The sequence below is a fragment of the Rhyacophila brunnea genome, unplaced genomic scaffold, assembly GCF_057557595.1.
Source record: "Rhyacophila brunnea isolate RB1 unplaced genomic scaffold, BYU_Rbru_1.0 scaffold_23, whole genome shotgun sequence".
Classification (NCBI taxonomy): Eukaryota; Metazoa; Arthropoda; class Insecta; order Trichoptera; family Rhyacophilidae; genus Rhyacophila; species Rhyacophila brunnea.
In genome coordinates this window covers 22,441,469-22,460,480 of record NW_028232893.1, presented here as the reverse complement: position 1 = coordinate 22,460,480, position 19,012 = coordinate 22,441,469, and the positions used below count along the sequence as shown (strand labels likewise).

The 19,012-nt window shown below is 33.8% G+C and overlaps 1 long non-coding RNA gene across 1 annotated transcript in view; it reads right to left on the bottom strand.

Moving 5' to 3' along the window:
• Window positions 1–5,236: 5,236 nt before the first annotated feature.
• Window positions 5,237–19,012, bottom strand: part of LOC147069728 (uncharacterized) — a 33,383-nt gene continuing 19,607 nt past the window's right edge. The window contains exon 3 of the long non-coding RNA XR_015071199.1: window positions 5,237–5,562. This is a non-coding gene — a long non-coding RNA (uncharacterized LOC147069728). The remainder of the gene's footprint in view (window positions 5,563–19,012) is intronic.

Here is a 19,012-nt window from a genome sequence, read left to right as displayed (position 1 = left end):
ACTTATTGCCACTTGACCATACGATACCACTTAGCCAGACGTTTTAGGCCATTTGATCATACTTAGATTACCATAAGTTATTTTTTCATAGAACTGACAAAAAATCTTTTGAATATACCTACATACTCGTAATTTGAAAACATCTCATGCATATTATTATAGGTGCCCATTAGAAAAAATCATTCAAAAATCAAAAATCATTGGATTCCTCAGATAGCAGTGGCGATGGGTGGAGGTAGGATGTTAAGATCTGACATAAATAGTGCACACTCAACTTTGTTAGTCAAACGTATTTGTTTTTATTGAATCTATCTGATAGTGTTTGTTGATCTTTAAAATTCGATTAAACCGTATCTAATCCATGCCATAGTAGATAATAGTAAAAAATATTCGTTTATCTATAAAATGTCTAAAATTATTCCATTAAATCAAACATAATTTTAGATATTTTATAGATAGAATAATATTTTTTATCGATTATGGTTTGGTTTGGCAGGGATAAATGATTGTTAAAAAACTAGCCAGCACCATCTTAGATAATTTAAATGTAATTTTAGATATTGTATAGATATTTACAACTTTTAATTTTATCTCTACGTACTCCTCTCTCCCATGTGTACTCTTATCTTTAACCTCAGTCCTCGGTGACTGCTCCTGAGATATCCCCAGTCAAAAGAAAATGATGCTTCAAACCAAACATAGAGTCCCGTGATACGCGCGGTGTGATTTGGTGGGACCATTATCATGATTTTTTTAAATTCTGAAGCTCTCAGTAGGAATTTGTAAGGCTTTTTCATGTTATTTTCATACAATAATCGATCTGCAATTGCTTTCAAATGCTTTAATATAAAAAAATATACGGTTTCCTTTAATTATAGTTGAAAATAGTTGATCACTATGAGTCACTTAATGGCTTTATTTACCTTAAAAATCGTGTAAAAATAGCGCGAGCTCCCAAAAATAAAGACGACATCTAAAAATAAAACGAAAATTACCCTACGTTCCCAATTTATTTAAGTATATTTATCAAAAACTTTATTGCGAGTGCTTCAAAAGTATTGCTTCAACATAGCGTGACAGTTGGTCGCTTTAAAATGGCGTGTTACCGTTGGGCGGGAGCTTCAAGAATTGCGTTTTTAGTTAACACTGGCGTGTTAAGAAAAGCTTTATTAAAAACCCCCGACGTTAAAACATAATCAATTGATTAGAAAGTTCACTTTAAATTTTATTATTTTAATCGTTATCTTATTGGGCACGGAAATGGTTTTTATTAAGTTTAATTTGCGTGTTACAGATTATCATATATTATTATGAATACTAGTACAAATGATAAATTTAGGTGAAGTACCTAATGCACCAATTCCACGACTATATTCTGATCAGAGAACACATAATTAATGGGAACTGAAACACCTACTGGGGGTGGAGTAACAGGCGACCGATTTGAAGTGTGGAAGAATATGGGATAAACGTAAACACACACATATGTGTTTAAATTCCAACGATAAGAGAGTTCTTTTATTTTTATATGAAACCTCAGATATGATAATTCTCAATCCGCAATAAAAAAACATTATGTCAAGAGCAAAATTAATTAAAACTACCAATTGTACAGGGATGGTGAACCTATGGCACGCGTGCCACAAGTGGCACGCGAGATGATTTTGCACGGCACGCGAATGAAGAGAAAAGATTTTAATATTTTATATATCATATTTAAAAAATAATGACAACATAGCCATGTGTATTTTCTTCGGTTTTTCATATTATGTTTATCAATCGATGCTAAACGACGAAACTCATGCATAAATGATAAATCGCATTGTATAAAAATAGCAGGCAAATCCTGTTCAAGAATAATCATTACGTTTAATGTAAATACATAGGTTGGTCACTAGGATCGGACAATTAAAAATAAAAATATTTTATCAACAACCCTTATGAAATTAATTATCGGTAGTCATTCGAATATAATATAATAACTGCTTGTTATTTTGCCTCAAACATAATCTCTAAAAATGGAAAACCGTTCAGTGATGGAGAATATAATAAGGAGAGTGGTTTAAATGGTTCCAAGACCTCTTTGAGAATTTTGAAAACAAGGAAAAAAATATTAAAATAATAAAAGTTATGCATTCGGCTAGAAATACGGTGAACGATGGAAAAAGTCAAGAACTCAAATATAATTTTAAAACTTTTTAATTGAATTATTAAAAACTATTCATTTAGAAAGTTTAAAAAAAACTTTTTTTTTTGCCATGAAAAACTGCTTGGCACGTCAGACAGTGGAAAAATATTATTTGGGAAATTTTGGCACGCGTACCTACGTAAAAAGGTTCGCCAACCCTGAAGTAGTAGATAGAAACTGATTAAAATTCCTCGTTTCCTTTCTGTATAAAATCGTAACGAACGTCTATTTATTTCATTCGACAGTACGGCGCCCAATTGTCCTGGCGCCCAGTTACCCATTCCCATTTTTTTCAAAATTTTGGAGTTTAATATTATATTGTAATAGGTCTGCCGGATCCACAAAGCAGTTACTCATAGTTATGAGTCATAACTATGTAAATTGTAGATATTAGTAGGGCCAATTATGGTGGCACTCATCCCTTTCTTCCCACCTATCTCTAATCCCCAATTATTGTCGCAAGACCCGGCGACTACCAGTCACGGGTCATGAGTCGACCGTTATTGGAAGTTATATTCAGTTACTTCAAGACAGCAGACGCGCCTAGGCTTGTTAAAGCTAAGCCGTCGTTAACTACAGAGCGGCTCAATCAAAATGCATCTATTCGACCTTCATTGCGCTAAATCTGATACGGTTTTGGCGAACGTCGCGTTTATCATCCATCCTGCATTTGTCATCATCATTTATCTCAAAACCCAAGTGAACCGTCCGTTTACCAGTGCGTGAGTGCGTGAACACCGAACTAGCTACAGCGCGCGCCAGGTCTCTCGACATAAAAAGTCAGTGTCTGGTCAAAAGGGAAAAAGTACTTTCAAACATATTACAGTTCTGAAACCAACCCATGGTATACAAATAAAATGCTAAATAGAGAAACAATTGTCACAGTTAATCACTGTAGAGCGAGCCATTATAATCTTGCAACATCCCTGGTTCGTTTAGGTATAATAATGACCCTAGGTATCAGTGCAGAAGTGAGATTGAAGATAATAATCATGTTTTTTGGCAATGTCCTCAGTATGATTTCCAGAGACAGAGGCTTCATGAAGAACTAAGCAAACAAAAGAACCAATTGCCACTGGATCTTTCGATATTTTTGGCTCGGCCGAATATCAAGGCGTTCCAGTGTGTCTAAGTGTTTCTGAAGGAGTGTGGCCTACAATTAGTGTGAATTGCATTTATTCTCTCCTGTAAATTTTAATTTTAATAGCTGCATGAGTAATTGTAATAATATGTATTAACATTGTATATATTATTATGTTACGCCGAATGTGTGAAATTGCGTATTACATAAAATCGGCAAAATTTTGCATATTTCATGAAAAATGCAAGCCCGTTGCCTTATTCATGAATTAGGCAAAATATCTGCGGAGTGCGTGAATTCGGCAGTAATTTTTCTGCCTAGTTCATGCATTGGGCAAATTAGATATTAGCGCTCCTGTGGTGTTTTTTGCAACTAATCAAACTAACCAAATGTGTCAAATGTCATTGATTATATAAAAATAAACCAATCAATAACTACAATGACGTTCATATCCATCAAAAAAAATCTAGACTATTATATGAAAACGGAAGAATTTTATTAAAAGGTATTTTCGCGATTTAATTCGTGCTTGGGTATATCAGGCAATGGTCGATTGTTTGTTTGTGATATACCTAGTATGATTTGATAGTTTGTTGACACTTGTTAGCTAACCTCAAAATGGACATTCAGTTGAATTCAGAATTACAAAACCAAACCTAATAATAATAATATTATATTATGTCCAATTATAACTAATAAAACCATCCGTATTAAATTTACTTTTTCTATTGTCATGTTGACAGTTTAAGAATTCCATACCCTGCCAAATTCACGCACTCGGCAGATAAATTTCCTAATTCATGAATAATGCAAGCCCGTTGCCTTATTCATGAATTAGGCAAAATATTGCCGATTTCGTGTAATACGCAATTTCACACATTCGGTGTAAAAGCTAAATATACCTCAGTTGAGACTTCGTAGCTTAATAAAATAAAAAAAATCTTCTAATAATTACAATCTACTATAAAAAGCGCAACCAGATATAGGTACTTAGGTATATGGACCATGATAAATAATATTGTATTATACTGTACAAGCAGGTACTAAATTGTTACAATTTATTTATACCTGTAGGTACCAAATAATGTCTGAAATATTAGCATAATTTTACGGTTGTGCCTAATTGGTTACTTTTAACCTTAATAATATGCTGAAGCCAGAATCACGAAACAGTCGGCAATTAGGTACCTATTATATCAAATTTAATTCTCCTGTGGCGTGATTGCTAAATTTAATATTTCACGTTCTGCACGAACGTGAATTCGGTTTATTCCCGTTTTCTATTCGTATTTTGGTTTATTATTAACCTTGATGTCATCTTTCTGATAAAATTAACTTATCAAGTAGATATTAATTGTAACTATAACCTTTGCTCTTCCGGTTAACGGCAGACAGAGCCACCAGACGATGGCTTCAACTTGAGAGGTTTGCTTATTAAATATTTATGTTTAACAAAACTTTGGTGTTTGACTGCATCACGGAAACTATAATTTTGTGTAGGTAATGGAGGAAAGAGGACTTAGCCTGTAAATACGTACATTAATTTAACGAATATATTTTAGTCTATGCATTCAGATTACTGTTTATGGTTAGGTTTACCTTAATATTGTTTATGTGCTTTTTATTTAAAAGGTATCTATATTTAGTGTCATTTATCAATAGCCAATTTTATTAATTTTCCAACACATTACCTAGTTCTATTGTTTACTAGTAATGACAATTTAATGTGCAAACTGAATGTATTTATTAATAATGAATTATAATGACAAAACAAAAATCTCTTAGGAAAATCATGTCAAACTACATAAAAAATAGATTATCTCAAGCCTTTGTTTTGCTTGTGTTAGTATAAGATTCTATTGACTCTGATATGGTATATTTACGTGTTCAATTTATTCAATTATTTATTTATTTTTAACATATTGTGGACATTACAAATTATAAGTTTAAGACGTTCACAACATGACATTTAGAAACAAAGAAATATAAAACAGTATTACATAAAAAAGAGATAGATCAGTATAGAGATAGATAGTATGTTATTAAACAGTAGAAATGTGTAAATACAAAAAATATAAATTAGATAGGTACAAGGAAGTACTTCTTCTTCTTTTGCCATATCCTTAACTGGAGCATATGGACACCACGCGGCGCCTCCAAGAATCCCTGTCGCTCACCAGTCTTCTTGCTTCGTTCCAGGTCAAACCAGCATCCCGTAGCTCCGCCGTATACACTCTGTAGATTGTATTTAGCGGCCTTCCAGGACGCTGGAATCTCGATGTTTTGTCCGTCGCTAATCAGAGGGAAATCTGGATCAGGACAGGTGCTATTACACAACACCTTGGTTTTCTTCGCGTTGATTTTGAAACAACGCGTGAGGAGTTGTTGTGCAACCTGTCGATTGTCTCTTGAATGCCCTCGATTGAGTTGTCGAATAGGACAGCGTCATCGGCGTATTCCAGGTCGCATAGCTTCACCGTGGGTGTAACAGGTATGCCTCGGTCGGGTGGTATTGACTTCCGTAGTATGAAGTCAAAGAGAATGATGAAGAGAAACGAAAAGGAAGTACACCGGATGAGTTAAGCAGACCCTATTTTAAGAATTTATAAAACAATGTCCACCTATACTCATTCTCACGTAGGTGGAATATATCAACACCCGAAGCAATTTCGTTGAAGCAGTGGTGAAGGGTGGAGTTAGGCTTTTAAGCTTCAACATAAATAGGACACACTAAACCCTTTCAGTCAAACGTATTTTGTTTTCAATGAACAAATACTACAATGTGTAAATAATGTTTGCTAGTTTTTAAAATTCAATCAAACCATGACTAATCCGGGCCTTCGTGAATAATAGTAAAAAAATACTCGTTTATCTATAAAATATCTAAAATTATGCCATTAAACCATACATCATTTTAGATATTTTATAAATAAAAGAATATTTTTTATCGATTATGGTTTGTTTAAACAGAGTTTGGTTAAACCAATAAACACCATTCATAGTTCAATGAAAATAAATAAGTATGACTGACAAAGCTTAGTGTGCACTATCTATGTTGAATATTAACAGACTACTTCCATCCCTCACCACTTGAATGAAGTTAATAATATTATTATTTAATGAATTAATATAATAATGGCTTAATGAATAAAAAAAAACTAACCGGCACCATATGCAATATGTATTCTTAATTCAACGAAAATAAATAAGTATAACTGAAAAAGTGTGCACTTTTAATTGTCGGATCGCCCATAGCAGATCTAAACTATTCTGTTTTGGTTTGGGCAGGGTTTAATTGAGTTTTAAAAACAAACCAGCACCATATGCAAATTGTATTCTTAGTTCAATGAAAATATATGACTGACAAAGTTTAGTGTGCACTTTTTATGTTGAACATTAACAGCCTACCTCGACCCCTCGCCACTGCGTGACATATAATATAGTCGTTTACTATCAAACCTCTCCCGCTCAATTAATACTCATTCATTGATACTATGCACTAGAGGTGAGTTGGAAATACTGTCACCAGTTTGTGTACTCAAGTCTCGAATGAAACTACCCATACTCAGTATGTGTGGCCCAATAAACTTGTTCCAAAAACTTGTGATGATAATATCATCGCGAGTCGCTCGCCAGTTGGTAGACATTCAACGCTATTGACATTAAATGCGCGCGAGCGAGATAGCACTTGCATTCGAATGACATAATCGTATGTATGAACAATAGATGATATTTTTTTTGTAGTAGCACATTCCCTCACGAATGTGGTAAGATGGCGCACAGACTTGTTATGGACCGCACAAAACATTTTTAAAATAATATAAAAATCACTGTTATTCATTTTATGTAAACAAGAATATTATAACCTAACAGAAAAACATCTCATAAATTTAAAATGTGTTTAAAATTTTATAATAAATGGGACATTTCGAAAAGCTGAGCTCAGTGTATTTTTAGCGATTCTATTGAAGCCGATATTTCAAATACTAATGTGGAGTCGGTTTTAGTTCCATTTGAGTATGACACTTTATGTCGCATACGCACGCCAAACGCTCTATATAGTATTCCAAATACTAGTAAGTATTTTGGAACAAGTTTCGATACTAAGTATTTTTTTATACTGCTAGTAAGTATATTTAGTCTTCAAAATCGACCAGTTTTCCCACCTCTACTATGCATCAAAAATAAAAATAAAAGTAGCGACAAAAAGTAAAAAAAAAAGATATAAGCTTTCTTGTACAGTCTGTATATCTAATAATATACCATCGTAATAATTATATATCAGTTTACCGAGATTGACACAAATTTAGGTCAGAATCGAACGTTCACTGCGTTATCATTTTATTCGTAACATGAAAATGAATTATTCATACGAGAGATAATGCCTACTATAATATTATATCCGATACAATAATGATACTTAAACTCTTCTAAAAATACCTTTCTGCCAACGTTCAGTTGGCGTAATTATACGTGTTGCTGTATGTTATTTGTTTTACGGAACATGACTGGTTAATGGTAGTCAAACTGTTCGCTATACAGACACGATACGATATCTGAAATGAGCAACTATAATTAATCAGTCGACACAATACTGACAGTTTAATGATGTATTTTTTTTATTGTTATACAAAATGACGCTATTACTGCAACTTATTTATTTAAAAAGAACAACACGTTATGGACATAACAAATCCTAATTTAGGACGTTCACAGCATGAGATATAAATTGAAAAAAATCTGGTTTTAATCAAACAAAGTAAATAAAAAATTACAAGATAAAAATAACTTTTTATATACCACGTTTTTAAATTTTCTGTTGAATCATATAAACTTGACAATTCTATCTATTAATAATTTAGGATAATAATCAACAAATCATTTTTTTGCTATTTTGCAACAAACAAACAAAAATAATATAATACTGAAATGTCATTTTGATTTCCATAGTAACGCACGTATATATTAATAATTTGGTTGCTAGGACCACCCCCTTAGCAACCAATAATAGTGGATTGGATTACGGATTTCTAAAAGTTTCAAATGTCTAGCTGGTCGGGGAGTTAGATAAAAATCGATTGCAAGATTTGTACTGGATAAATAACCACCGGACAAACAAGAATACGAGCTAAGAAAAACGTGGTAAAAAAAACAGTACATTATGGACATACCAAATCCTAGTTCAGGACGTTCACAGCACGAGATATAAATTGAAAAAAAATCTGGTTCTAATCAAACAAGGTAAATAAAAATACACACTTGTCTATGTATTTTAAAACACCCTCACAAGAGATAAGAGAAATAAAATATCATAAACAAAATACACATCACATTTTGGGAAGCACACTGACTAATCTTGCATCCCTCACTGACCAGGGAACAAAGAATGGGAACTAATTACTCAATTTGTAAAAAAAAATTTTTTTTAAGTAAGTATGCTTTAACGATTGTATGACTGGTTTGAGCTGTTTCAAGTCCCATTCGGATGATTTCTGTAATAATATTAACTGTGGAAAAGATACTTTTACATAGCAAGACATTTTCTTTGCAATGCGTTACTGTCATTCGCATGAAAAAGTAGTTATTGCCACAATTATACGTGTATATTATTATTATTATATTTTGTTGGTGGTTCCAAAAATAGTAGTGAACATTTTGCAAAGCATGCAAAAATATTTATGGGAATAGATATTCTGACCATTTACGTTACTTTATACTGTAGAAATAAAAAAAAACACACACGCAAGGAATTTTTCTTAACAGCGGTAAAAAAATCATGACCCAGAGTCACTTCTATACGTTCATACAGATACAACTAATCTAGGTTACTATTGTACGGTGGTTCGACTCTTCACATTAATCGAGTAGACCTGCTTTGTTCTCGTGCCTCTTTTAAATTAAGTTGCTCAAACATTTACGAATGGAGCACTGGTTTTTCATTGTATTTTTCTTTTCTTATACTTGTGCCGCTGAGTTTCAAAATCCGCTACAACACTTTTTCATTATGTTGAGAAAATCAATAAAAACTTTTTGAACTAAAATCGTCTTTGAATGTTTCAGTAGTGTTATAGCGGTAATTGATAGACGCATTGATTTTGTTTCATAAATGACAGTTAATCGTAGCGGATTTTGAAAAAGGCGATAAATTTTCAAGTAGAGATTTTAATAACGAATCCATCGATATATGTATCTTAATTATTTCAAAAAAGTGTTGAAACTTCGTCTTCTCTTCATATAAGTAAAATTATTTATGTTTTTCATTATTTTTTAACCGTTTGAATAACTCTTCAATATAGTGGTTTCACATGAAATTAGCTCATCGCCGTTAAAAGATGTTATATTTAGTTGATAAAATCGGAATTATTTGTTCAATCAACATGGAGAGACTAGTGGTTTTGGGTGGCATCCAAGGAAGGCGAAGCAGAGGAAGAGCGTCTGCGCGCTGGAGCGACCAAGTGAAAGAGCTGACTGGGGGCACCATTCATTATTGTACCCTGAGAGAAGCGGAAGATCGAGAAGGATGGAAAGTCTTGGTCGCTCAAAGAATAGCAAAATTAAAAAGCGGTCACGATCCTCAGCCATGAGTGTACGACCAAGAAAAAGAACATGATATGAGTACTCATTCATTTTACCAATGTAGCAGAAAGTAAAATCAGCGAGGTACAAATAATTACAAGATAAAAAGAACTTTTTATGTACAACGTTTTTAAATTCTCTGTTGAATCATATAAACTTAACTTGACTAGCTTAAACGATCAAAAAAATGTGTACTGATAGAAATAATACTGAAATGTCATTTTGACATTCATATTGATTTCCATAGTAACACACGTATATATTAATAATTTAGTTGCTAGGACCCCAGATCCCTAGCAACCAATAATAGTGGATTGGATTACGGATTTCTTCCGAAATAACTTTTCATACAGAACAGAATTAACTAAACATGAATTCAATTCTACTTAAAGATGGCTAAAAGTATTAAAAAAATGCATTGGCATCGTGTTCTGATATATTCTAAAAGTTTCAAATGTCTAACTAGTCGTGGAGTTAGTTAAAAATCGATTGCAAGATTTGTACCGGACAAATAAGAATACGACCTAAGAAAAACGTTGTAAAATAGACAAGTGTAGGGAAAAGATATAGTTTTATATTAGTATTTTTATAGTTTGTGTTGTGTCATTTATGATTGATTTTACAGAAATAAACATTAAAAATATTCCACTATGCGGTTTTTAAGTTGTCCCGCCTTTTTCTCCTAAGTTCCATTTTTTTTTATTTCACATGGTAAAAATCTCGATTTTGTAAAATAATGATCTGGCAACAATTATGCCAGCATAATATGTTTCATGATATTTAACAAGAATTTAGATATATTATTATTTCGTACATCTTTGAACGAGCATTCCACTAACTATTTTGATTAGGGAATCCAATCCCGAGCCAAAATTCGGATCCCGGGATTTCGGGATTACAATTTGACAATCCCGGGATTGGCATTTTTTTCCATTGTTAATATAAAATTTTTATTTAATAACATTGATAAAATTGGTCAAAAATTAATCTAGTATAATTTATACTATTTAAGACATTAACTGTTAATATTGTATACGTTCAATCTTGGAAATACAAAAGTTTAATGTAGTAAATAATATTGCAATATAAATAATAAAGTGAATTTAATATGAGATTGCTGTTTTTGATAGTAAAGACTTAATGAATGGGTTAGCGAGATTTAAAAAAGTAAAGCAAATCATGGTGTACTTATGGCCTTTCCGCTTCATAAATCTAATTAGTCAGACAAATATGAAACTACCGTAAAACTTATGAGATCATGGTGGAATTACTTTATTTAATAGTGCGAAGCATTCATTGTTTTTTCCAATCTTTCTCATTTTTATTAATTTATGTAAAAAAAAAAAATGAATCGGCAACTTACACATGGGTATAAATCAAACTTCATTCAAACTCGGTTTATTTCTAATGTAGTTCTTTGTTATTAAAAGTATTTTTCTGTTATATTTTCGTTTTTATGTTATTTTCCATAAAAATTGAAAAAAAAAATCAATCCCGAAAATTTCGGGATTATATTAATTTATCAATCCTGGGATTCATAGGTATCGAAAATAGCTCGGAATCCCGGGATTGGAATCCCTAATTATGATGGTATTTCAATATCTCAAGATTGCAACGTTACTCTTTTGTTATTTTAATCTCTTGATAATATACAAGAGGAAATCATTCAATCTTGTGGTGATTAATGTAAAGGTAAAGAATGGGGGAACAACCTATCAACAATGAATAATTGATAAATAATTCATGATGGTATAGATAGATTCTAGGCAGTCAGATGACCTAAATATCAGTTTGTATTCATGCGGAAAGCAGATCAATCATATGTCTTCTTTTAGGTTTTTTTTACATTACCATTTCCATATTATAATAGTGCCAAGACTGCTTATTGGGGGAAGGCTCCACTGCCTTGGCTCCCTGCCACTGGTAATGCCAATTGGGAGGGCGATAACTATATTCAACGAAATTTCTTTGGGTGTTGATATATTCCACCTACGTGAGAAAGAGTTTAGGTGGACGTTGTTTTATAAATTCTTAAAATAGGGTCTGCTTAACTTATCCGGTGTACTTCCTTGTACATATCTAATTTATCTACGGATCTATCTCTTTTTTATGTAATACTGTTATATTTATATATCTTTGTTTCTAAATGTCATGTTGTGAACGTCTTAAACTAATAATTTGTAATGTCCACAATATGTTAAAAAAAAAAAATGAAAATAAATTGAAATGTGAGGGAGCCAATTCACAATAACTAATACAGTTTATTTTATAATAAAATTCAGTAAAAGTAAAAGTGAATTATCATATTATAACTGGCATAACTGGCATAGAGACATAGAATTACAAATTAAATATCTATTTTTCGTAGTGTCAAATTATAGCAAAATCGGTAAGGTGCTTGCTGACCTCAATAATAAATTCTACAAACCCGTTTTTCACTTAGTTAGTCATCCATTGACACAAACGCCAGATAATAACTGACTCGATTATTTCAATAAAAAGGATATTTTTTTCAAAAAAAAAAGTATTTTTTTTATTTATTTTTTACATAAAGTGAACATTACAAATAATTAATTTAAGACGTTCACAACATGCCATTTAGAATCAAAGAAATATTATTAAAACAGTATTACATAAAAAAGACATATATCAGTATTTAGTTATTAAACAGTTGAAAAGTGTAAATACAGAAAATATTAATTAGGAAGTACACCGAATGAGTTAAGCAGACCCTATTTTAAGAATTTATAAAACAACGTCACCTATACTCATCCTCACGTAGGTGGAATATATCAATATCCGAAGCGATTTTATTAGTCATGGTTATTGCTCTCCCATTTGGCAGTACTAATGGTAGGTTAGTTCTGCATCTTGGAAAAACAAACAACGGATACCCTCGATTTCTAGGTAATTATCAAAGACACACAAGCCAACACCACCAAGAACGGCAGAGTATGAAATGTATAAATAGCGAATAATAATTCATCGGAAATGTCACTCGAATATAAGTTTCTGATCCGCTACTATCTCAATCTCCGTATCGTCCCGCAAAACATCTCATTGTATCGAGATTCGGACCTCGGAAGATTATCATAAGTATCGTTACATAACTACTTTATATAAATAATATGATATATATATAAATGTATTTCGGTTTGTTTAAGACAGCATTTAATTGAGTTTTAAAAATTAACCACTACCATCTGCAATTTGTATTCTTAGATCAATGAAAACAATCAAGTACTGACAAAGTTTAGTGTGCAATATGTATGTCAGATCCCCACAGCCTACCTCTACCCTTCGAAACTGTTGCTTCGTTTACCTAACCTACGTATGCTCTTCTTGGTTTTTGACGTAATCATTCATTTTTTAAATAATGGTCAATGTATTTCTTTTGGCCGCCAACAACATAAAATTGTCGAGGGAAGCATTTTTAACTATTTTTTATATTCAAGTATCTGCTAATATTGATACGTTAATACTATATTGTGAGATGCATTAAATGTCAAATCGATTACGGCTTATTTTAGCAATATTCGCACATATTGTAATCATGTCTCCAATTCACTAATTCAGGAAATTTCAAATTATAGTGAAACGTCATAATAGAAGTGTGAAGTTCTCTCCAAATGAACCTGCAATCAATGGTGTGCAAATGCAAGTCACTATTGTACTAACTTAAGGCGATACTTCAGTGAAACGGCAAATAATTTTCAACTAAGCGCGACAAAATTTTGGACTCGCTGGCACTCGGAGAGCGAACGTCGAGGTGTGAATACGTCAATTTGTTTCGTGATGGCGACGGGGGTATTAATTCTTAAATCGTGTAAAGATGACTAAAAACGTTTCCCATTTACTTTAAAAAGAAAACATATCAATGAATATATTATTATTGCTACTAATAGAACATGGTGTGTAAAACTCCCACCTCCGCTTCCGTTATGTATATGCAGCTACGTCATACGCGGCCGGCTAACATAACCCTTACGTGTGCCAGATCAAAGAATTTAAGCCCTCATTTTGTCCCGAGCAGAGTCGCACGGGACTGGTGATGCAACCTTGCACCGAAGTGCGAATGCATGATGTTAACTTATATGGCAACTATCAGAGTGACTTTAATTTGAAGAGTCGCAAGGGGAGTCGAGAGAGAAATTGACGTGTTCCCAGCTCGACGTTCTCTCTCCGAATGGCAGCGAGTCCAAAATTTCGTCGCGCCTATAGTTGAAAATTATTTGCCGTTTCACTGATGTATCACCTTAACAGTATATTAGAGATTTTTCTCTTGCTTCATTTTCAAACATTTAGACTACATAGTATAATATAAGAAGATTTTTTCAACATTTTTGGGAATACTACACAAAATATCTAATTCTCCATTTGGCAACGTGTGTTTTGTGAATAATGATGACGTCATATCGACACGTTGCAGACGAAACGAGTTTTGATGTGCAAGCCGGCTAAGTGTCTGCCGTGACTGTGGCTATGTGACTGGACAGAGGGGATTTAAGACGTGTTCTGGAGACAAGACACACATTAATTTAGTTGTTGACAATCTGCTAATGATCAATCGACGAATCGATGACATTTTGATAACGTAAATCGCATTGGTGAGAAGAATACATATTCTTTTATTAAATTTCCATGTGAATAGATTTTTAAACTCATTTACCTCTCGTTTTATTATAAGTATGGGCCCGACATCAAAAACTATTGAATCGATATTCCGTTAAATTTGGACAGAATTAGATGGCATAAAATAATTATCGAAGCCATTCGAATGGTCCGATTGCACGATATTTACATCAGTTTGATTTTAACCAAAGCGAACTCTGATGTATTTATTTCATTCCGAAAGTAAACACCGTCTGTTTTATTTTCATTCAACGAGTTATATGTTGTTTCTGAAAGCTTTCGAGATAGAAAATTTATAATGAGTCGAAACATGGAGAAGGCACTTTGTTTTTTGGTTGACCATCTGTTGTGTTTAGCTAGGACTACCTAAGGCAACCTTACCTGTGAATAAGCATAATGATAGTATTTTTCTGTACTAATTATTCTGAGTAGGTACAGTGCGACTTTTATATCAAGTCTCTGTGTCAAATGTATTATTTAAACCAAAGCGTTGGAGCGGAGCTCGGAGCAAGAGCACGGAGAAGTGGAGCAATGAGGTTTTACCCGGAGCCGTAGCACCGAAAATTTGTAGTGCTCCACTGCTTCGGATGTTTTTTTTATTATTAAATTTTCGTTCTATAATCCGATGAAAATATTATATTTGACACTTTGCAACACTGGAATTATTTGAAATACGGCAACACTGCCGAGTGATAGGTAACCTCACTTTTTTGACAGAAGAGGCAGATCATGAAAGACGATTTGCTGCCGAGAATTTTGTTTAATAGAATTAATAATGAAAAGTACGAATAATAGACCTTATTCCAAAACTACTTTTTTTTTTAAATTTTAGCAATCATTTACATATAACACCTATTAAAACTTTTAACCCGGAACGGAGCAAACCCTGGAGCGGAGCTGGAGCAAATATTTGGTCCCGGAGCGGAGCTGGAGCGGAGCAACTCAAAAAAGGGTCTACTCCAACGCTCTGATTTAAACAGTTGCAATGTCTGGACTAGGTTTTAATAGTATATATAAGTAGGTATATTATCGAGCTAATTCTGAGTTTAAATTGAAGTAGATTTAGCGATATCCTTAAAAAAAATCGGCAGTTTTTGGCAACCTAGGTATGAAATATCTTACTAAATAAAGGTCAAAATACTTCATTTAATTCAATTCATACGCTGGCATTGCATGCTCTTTGCATGTTGACTTGTCATATTAGATACTCTGGCACTATTGAGAGTAATTAAAAGCTTAATTGTTTCCCTCCTCATAATACTTCTACATTCGAAATAAAGCTCTTTGTCTGCTTCTGCAAAGCTTTAGCATTTTAATGTCAATAAAGTCAACGTGATATCGAATACACACTGAATTATGGATATGGTGATCACCCACGATGGCCGCGCGGCTTAAGCGTTGGTTTATTGCGTCGTGGGTCCCAGGTTCGAAGCATGGGTCTGCCAAGTACACATATTGCTTTTCAATTTGTGTATGAGTCAGAGCATGTACCTAATAGGTTGAGCAAGTGGCTGACATCCATTTCTCGTAAAAAAAAATCTGTCAATACAAACCTCCACTCTGTGGAGACCCATATGATCCTATTAGGATCAGACATGGTCGGAAGAAAAGAAGAAAAAATGTAAAAGCAGAGAAAGTAAATGCGGGGGAAGGATTTAGTTCCAGAAACGCCGGTAGTGATGTAGAAGTCTTGATATAAAAGTCACACTATAGTTGTATCTAATTTTTTTTTTTTTAAATTTACTATTCTAAGGTACATGCACCGTTTGTAAAAATCATCATTAATATAGACATAGGACAGCATGCATATGAAGGGGTGGACAAGTTCACGTATCTCGGATCCAGCCTACATACCCAAAATAAGACAGCAGAGGAGATAAAAATCCGCCTTATCTCCGGGAATAAATGCTGGCATGCCTGCAAGCGACTGGTGGGGTCGAAAATTCTAGGCCGAAGAAGTAAACTTCTAATTTATAAAACAATTATAAGGCGAGTGGTCACTTATAGCTGTGAGACTTGGTGCTTAACTCAAAACGAGGAAAACAAATTAGCTGTCTTCGAGCGCAAAATACTCCGAAAAATCTTTGGACCCACGTTGGAAAATGGGAACTACAGAATAAAAATGAACCACGAGTTGGTAGAGCTGATTGAACAGCAAACAATCATAAGATACTGTACGTCCCAAAGACTAGGATGGGCGGGACATGTGGAGAGAATGCCTGAAGTTAGAGCGCCAAGGATCATGACTAAGTGGCTACCCCAATGGAAGAGACCTAGAGGCCGTCCAAGAAGAAGATGGGCTGACGCCGTAGAAGTGGACTGGCTTCATATAGGAAGACTCGGTAACTAGAGAAGGGTGGCGAGAGACCGGAGTTAGTGGAGAGCGGTTGTGGAGGAGGCCGAATCCCACCCCGGGATGTAGCGCCGTGGAAGAAGAAGAAGAAGAACATGCACCGTTTGTAAAAATCATAAATAAATATAATACAGGAAGAACTCTCGAATGGCTCTCGACAATATGTTTGAGACGCATTCTGCAGTTTTTTTGGCATACTATTCGGCGCAAACTGGATAACCTGGAGAGACTGGTGGTTTTGGGTAGCCTCCTGGAAAAGCGAAGCAGAGACGCTCTGGAGAAACCAAGTGAAGGAGCATACTGGAGGCAACCTTCACTTTGCCACTAATCACTTTTCTCAGTCATGACAAAATGAACAAAAATAGAAAGGAAGAATAAATAAATCAGTATATTATTCCTCTTCGTAGCCTTCAATTTGAAAGTGGTGATCTTTTTTTTAGCTCTTCCGGTCGATTTTTACGAGGTATTTTAATTGTTATGTAATCGAGAAGAAAGAATATGTACGTCCTGAGTAAGCTTCAACTGGAATCCTGGACGAAGGTTTTAATTCCGGGACCATCCCGGCCAAATCGAGACAATTGGCAACCCTTATCACTGTAAATGTGCACAAAACGTCGGTTTGAAAAATAATCCAGCTTGCACATCTAAACTCGTCTCGTCTACGGCACAGCCATAAATCAAACTTTTTAGGGAAGTCGTATGCATGTTGCATATTTTACCGTGCACACAGGCGCCTCGCGACAGAGAAGCGCGTCACCTCTCGAAAGTCGTCAAACGCCAAAAATGCCATCAGATGCCGAAACAGCGAGTATTATGTATACTTAAGTACTGTAGAAATTGAAGTAGAAGGCACACATTTCGGGTGCATCCGTTAGTTAGGCACATCTAGTATAGCCATAATATATATACACTGATATTTCTCAATTTCTTGAACCACGTAAATGTTGTTGCGCTCATCTGCCATTTTGTACGTAGATAATATATGAGATACGGTGACCGGCGAGGTTGAAGTCTGAATAGGAATGGTCAACTCGTAGCGTGTACGTTTGCGTAACCACAGCATGGACGATAAATAATCTGCAGGCTGAGTTGCGTGAAATTTGTTGCTAGCAACACTAGCTATTGTTTTCAAACAAAAATGTTTTATTCAAGCAGTGTGAAAAATATTATGTCCATAAGATAACGTGTGTTTTGTGAATAACAATTACGTCACATCGACGTATTCGACATGATGCAGACGAAACGATTTTACATGTGCGAGCCGGCTAACGCAAAGAAATTCAAATCAGTATAGAAGAATAATTAAACTAATCGAATCACCAATAATCAGAAAAGTTTGACCACTTTTGTTTTAGTTTTAAAACAGTATTTTTTTATCAGCAATAAAATGTTAATAAAACATTTTTAGTGCTAGGAAAAAAAAGGAACTAAAGCTCGTTAATGCAGGTTAGAATAATAATTATGGTCGTTAAGCCTTACAAATACGGCACTGGCAGCAATAATGAGCGGATATTAACTAAACCAAAAAAAATACCCACAAGGCTATCATCAAAAACAATATTTTTTTTAAACTATTAAATAATCTTAAACACGTTTCGATACGGCTATTAAAAAAAGTACCCACACCAGTGTTGCCATATTTTTATATGCTGATTATAGTACGAGGCGTAAAAATTATAGTATTTCTGAAAAATATATAGTACAGGAACATTTTTCGTATTAAAAGAATGCATTCGCATCGTGTTCTGATACATTCTAAAAAAATCAAATGTCTAGCTAGTCGGTAAATTAGTTAAAAATCGATTGTAAGATTTGTACTGGATAAACAACCACCGGACAAACAAGAATACGAGCTAAGAAAAACGTGGTAAAATACGACACCCGATGGGAATTGAACCTGTATCTGCTGGATTCGCGCCAGTATGTTTTAACAATTAAACTACGGGCGCCTTAGATAATTATGACGATTTTAACTAGTAGTTGTTACATGAAATGCTTATCGAATTGCGTTATAAGTTTGGCTATTGGTTTTAGTATATTAAATTAAGGTAGGTATCAATTAATTCCTTAATTATTAACCGACGTCGTGGATTACTCCATTATTTTTATCAACGAATAAAAGAAATAGTTTATCTATAATGCAGGTTGATTTAAAGACAACTTATATGAATTAATAGTTGCA